Below are 5,851 nucleotides of genomic sequence, written 5' to 3'. Positions count from 1 at the left end.
GCATTTGCATACAGCAAGCGATGCTGTTTGTGGCGTGAGTGCAGAAAGGGCTTCTTTCTCATTACCCTGCCATACAGATGTTCTTTGTGCAAATTGCACTGAATTGTAGAATGATGTACAGATACACCATCTGCAGCAAGATGTTCTTGCAGGTGTTTGGAGGTATCTGTGGGTTGTCTGTTATCATTCACACAATCCTGCACATATGCCGCTCCTGTATTTTTCTTGGCCTTCCAGACCTGGGTTTAACAGCAACTGTGCCTATGGCCTTCCATTTCCTGATTACATTCCTTACAGTTGAAACTGACAGTTTAAACCTCTGAGATAGCTTTTAGTAGCCTTCCCCTAAACCATGATACTGAACAATCTTTGTTTTCAGATCTTTTGAGACTTGCTTTGAGGATCCCATGTTGTCACTTTTCAGAGGAGAGTCAAAGGGAAGCACAACTTGCAATTGACCACCTTAAATACCTTATCTCATGATTGGACACGCCTGTCTATGAAGTTCAAGGCTTAACAAGCTAATGCAACCAATGTGGTGTTGCAAGTAATCAGTATTGAGCAGTTACATGCATTCAAATCAGCAAAATTACAAGGATACCCAAATTTTTGCACAGCCAGTTTTTCACATTTGATTTGATAGATAGATAGATAGATAGATAGATACTTTATTAATCCCCAAGGGGTAATTCACATACTCCAGCAGCAGCATACTGATAAAAACAATATTAATTAAAGAGTGATAAAAACACAGTGCAAGTTAAAAAGTGCAAGGTGGAAAGTGCAAGTCAGGTATAACAGTCCTTAACATTGTATAATGTTAACGTTTACCCCCGTGGAATTGAAGAGTCGCATAGTGTGTGGGAGGAACGATCTCCTCAGTCTGTTAGTGGAGCAGGACTTTGACAGCAGTCTGTTACTGAAGCTGCACCTCTGTCTGGAGATGATACTGTTCAGTGGATGCAGTGGATTTTTCATGATTGACAGGAGCCTTCTCAGCGCCCGTCGCTCCGCCACAGATGTCAAAACTGTCCAGCTCCATGCCCTACAATAGAGCCTGCCTTCCTCACCAGTTTTTCCAGGCAAGAGGCGTCCCTCTTCTTTATGCTGCCTCCCCAGCACACCACCATGTAGAAGAGGGTGCTCGCTACAACCGTCTGATAGAACATCTGCAGCATCTTATTGCAGATGTTGAAAGACGCCAACCTTCTAAGGAAGTATAGTCGGCTCTGTGCTCTCTTGCACAGAGCATCAGTATTTGCAGTCCAGTCCAGTTTATCATCCAGCTGCACTCCCAGGTATTTATAGGTCTGTACTTTCTGCACACAGTCACCTCTGGTAATTACGGGGTCCGTTAGGGGACTGGGCCTCCTAAAAGCCACCACCAGCTCTTTGGTTTTTCTGGTGTTCAGTTGTAGGTGGTTTGAGTTGCACAATTTTAACAAAGTCCTTGATTAGGTTTCTGTAGTCCTCCACCTGCCCACTCCTGATGCAGCCCACAATAGCAGTGTCGTCAGCGAACTTTTGCATGTGGCAGGACTCCGAGTTGTATTGGAAGTCCGATGTATATAGGCTGAACAGGACCGGAGAAAGCATGGTCCCCTGCAGCGCTCCTGTGCTGCTGACCACAATGTCAGACCTGCAGTTACCGAGACGTACATACTGAGGTCTGTCTGTAAGATAGTTCACGATCCATGCCACCAGGTATGAATCTACTCCCATCTCTGTCAACTTGTCCCTAAGGAGTAGAGGCTGGATGGTGTTGAAGGCGCTAGAGAAGTCCAGAAACATAATTCTTACAGCACCACTGCCTCTGTCCAAGTGGGAGAGGAATCGGTGTAGCATGTAGATGATGGCATCCTCCACTCCCACCTTCTCCTGGTATGCGAACTGTAGAGGGTCGAGGGCGTGGCAGACCTGTGGCCTCAGGTGGTGAAGCAGCAGCCGCTCCGTGGTTTTCATCACATGTGACATCAGGACGACAGGCCTGAAGTCATTCAGCTCACTAGGACGTGACACCTTTGGGACTGTGGTGATGCAAGATGTTTTTCAAAGCCTCGGGACTCTCCCCTGTTCCAGGCTCAGGTTGAAGATGCGCTGTAGAGGACTCCCCAGCTCCAACGCACAGGCCTTCAACAGTTGAGGCGATACTCCATCTGGACCCTCTGCTTTGCTGGCACGAAGTCTCCTCGGCTCTCTGCTTACCTGGGCTGCTGTAATTGTGGGTGGGGGAAAACTCTCTTCTATGCTGGTATCAGCAGAAGGATGCGTGGAGAACGCAGCACTCTAAGGTGATAGTGATAGTGGGTTTGGGTGGTCAAACCTGCTAAAAAGTTGTTCATCAGGTTTGCTTTCGCCCTGTCTCTCCCGATGGAGGCACCCCACTTTGAGCTGCAGACAGTGATGATCTTCATCCCATCCCACACTTCCTTCATGCTGTTATTCTGCAACTTTTGCTCCAGTTTTCTCCTGTACTGCTTTTTTGCCGCCCTGAGCTGGACTCGGAGTTCCTTCTGCACGTGCTTGAGCTCATACTGATCACCGCCTTTAATAGTCCTTTTCTTCTGGTTCAAAAGGCCCTTGATGTCACTTGTAATCCATGGCTTGTTGTTAGCATAGCAACGTACTGTTCTTACTGGAACTACAATGTCCATACAGAAGTTGATGTAGTCAGTAGTGCAGTCAACAACCTCCTCAATGTTCTCACTATGTGACCCCTGCAGGATATCCCAGTCTGTAGTTCCAAAGCAGTCTCTCAGAGCCTGCTCTGCCTCAGGGGACCACTTCCTGAATGAGCGTGTGGTTGTAGGTAGCTCCTTCACTCTTGATGTGTAGTGAGGCTGAAGCAGAACCAGGTTATGATCTGCTTTCCCAAGCGCAGGCAGCGGGTGGCGCTGTATGCGTCCTTAACGTTTGCATACAGTAGGTCAATAATCCTATTTCATTTAATTTCATACAACTAAATACTTCTACACTAAAAATCTTTGTTCGGAAAACACCCCAATACTCGGGTGTTACTAGCATGGGACTGATTATGTGCACTAATGCCCTCTCTCATTCCTTGGAGGGGCTCTTAAGAGTTTCACTTCCTGTTTTCAGCATAAAGACTGCCCAACGATGACGTCCCTTCCACTTGATGACCCACCTCTTCCTCCCTCTTCACTATATAATCCCGATGATTCCCCTGGTCTGCAGTCTAATATATGACTCGGTTCAAAGAGGTTACTCTTGTTCCTAACTCAACGTATTTTTGCCTTGCAGCTAAACTGACAATATACAGGGTGGATCCCCCCAACCCTTTATCTTGTTCCCTTTGTTTTCTTAGTTGGCAGGATCTTTTCTCGCCATGTCCAACGAGCAAGACCTGAATGCGGTTCTCACTAATATGGCAGCAGAAATGCAAAGGCTACAGCTTCGACTTGAAGAGTCCAAGGCCCATATCGAGGCTTGCCTTACTTTACGCTTGGATCAAATTGGTCAGGTATTGGTCCCTCTTACGAACGCCGACGATGTAAACTCATATTTTACTGTCTTCGAGAAAACAGCGACCCAGTATAGATGGCCAAGAGAAGAATGGGGTGGCATACTAGGGCCTTTCCTCAAGGGCAAAGCTCAAAAGGCCTGTTACGATCTCTCGGCGGAAGATGCCACCGACTATGACCGTCTCAAGATAGGGATCCCTCGACCCACGGAAACCCACTAGAGTGCAAGCATTCGAGATGTGGGGCATCAGCGGCCGCTGGCTTAAGCCTGAATTGAACGATGTACGGCAAATTGTTGAGCAAGTCGCTTGCAATGGCCTGATCAGCGCACTGCCAAACTTCCTTGCCCAGCCGGTCCGCAGGTTCCCGTATAAAAACATGAAGACGCTAATAGATCTCATAGAGCAGCATAGGGCTGTGTCCCAAACCGAGAGATCGGAGAGACCTCTACGGCAGAGCTGATAAGGAAAATCGTCCTCTGGAGAAGTGAGCCGCAGAGCGGATGACTCTGACAACCGACAGATGGTGAAAGGAGCTATTGTCCCCCGCTGTTTCAAGTGTGGGGAACCAGGTACACCATACCCAGCTGTCTGCTTCTGAGTGAGCCGATGAACTGCGATTGGACCCGAGCAGAAAGGTATGGTGCACTGATTAATCCCCTGTCCCTATCACCCCTGGGAGTGGTAATAATAAATGGGCAGAAAGTCACAGCATTAATGGACTCCGGGAGCAACATTTCTATTGTCGCTCGCCGGTTGGTTTTACCACAACAGTGGCTTGATAAAAAGACCAGCATAACCTGCATTCACGGAGACATGCAAGTCTACGGCACAGCCATGTGTATGGTCTCTCATAAAGGTCAAATGCAACCACTTACCATGGCTGTGCTGCCGGAACCACTACATCCCATGATCCTAGGCAGGGACTGGTCTGACAACAATCGCGGTAAACTAGAATCCACTCCTGTTACAAAATTAGACCTCCTGATGAACGGACAAAACCCGTCTGTTGCGGACTCCACGCCGTGTCCTTTCCCAGCATCTAGAAGTGACGAGACCGAGCAAACGGACAGGCGTGATAACGCAATACAGCCGGCTTTGTCTGATGACGCGGCTAGAATGCCACGTCCGGATACTTCGCCCCTTGAGGTCACACAAGACCCACTTTTGTCCTTGAAGGCGCACTTTAAGCAAACGCCAGTTCATTCAAACGGGAGCAGTGGAATGATGACTCCCTTAAAAATGCAAAAAATGCAGTTGTCTCTGTTAATGGCCAACACACAACACTTCCCATGCCACAAGGTCCCCACTTTGTTATTCTTAATTATTTATTATATCGGGTGGCCGAGCGTGACGTTGAGGTAAGGTCGCAGCTGCTTGTCCCATGAACCTTTCGGCAGCAGGTTTGTGATCTAGCACACGGCCACCTCTTAGGTGTCCACCTGGAAGCCAAGAAGACACTGGAGCACATCATGCACCATTTCTTTTGGCCTGGAATAAATGAGGAGGAGTTTGTACCTCCTGCCCGGAGTGCCAACTGCGTCAGATTCCCAGAAGTGACAGAGCTCCTCTAGTTTCCCTCCCCCTAATAGATGTCCCTTTTGAAAGGATTGGGGTAGACATTGTGGGACCCCTTGAACCCTCCGCAAGAGGACACAAATATATTCTGGTCCTCGTGGACTATGCCACCCAGTTTCCAGAAGCTGTTCCCCTGCGCTCAGCTAATTCAAAAACATTGCACGGGAATTAGTAGGGGCCTTTTTGCGTGACTGCATCCCCAAGGAGATCCTTACGGATCAGAGGACGCCATTCACTTCAGAGACATTGATAGAGGTGGCCAAATTACTCAGAGTAAAGCATTTGAAGACTGCGGTATACCACCCACAGACCAACAGGCTGGTTGAGAGATTTAACCAAACTCTCAAACAAATGCTTTGTAAGATGGTCAATAACCAGGTTTCCATCCAAAGAGTTTTTCCAAAAAAATATTTAGCGCTTCAAATTTTTTTACCGATATAGCTGATGGAAATGATAATTATCGATAAAATGTTGTACATGTCGACATAATATTTTTCCATTTAACTTTAGCGCATAAATTCCATATCGATACTTCACATGTCGCAAAAACTACATTGGAAACACTTTTTGTTGGAAAAAAGGGCTTTAACGCAAATAAATGTGTCACATTTTCATCACGTGCAATCAAAACGAGAATGGCGGAGCGGTTCGGGGTGTCTCTCAGGATGTCTAAATAATACAAAAACCGCAAAGGTAATTTACTGTGCCAGTCAAAATATTTAATAAACCGTGTGTTTCATTATCTAAACATTTTTTTCTTATTATTAAATGGCAGATGTTTTAGCATATATG

Source organism: Erpetoichthys calabaricus, chromosome 9 (assembly GCF_900747795.2).
Source record: "Erpetoichthys calabaricus chromosome 9, fErpCal1.3, whole genome shotgun sequence".
NCBI lineage: Eukaryota > Metazoa > Chordata > Cladistia > Polypteriformes > Polypteridae > Erpetoichthys > Erpetoichthys calabaricus.
This window is presented reverse-complemented; position numbering follows the sequence as displayed.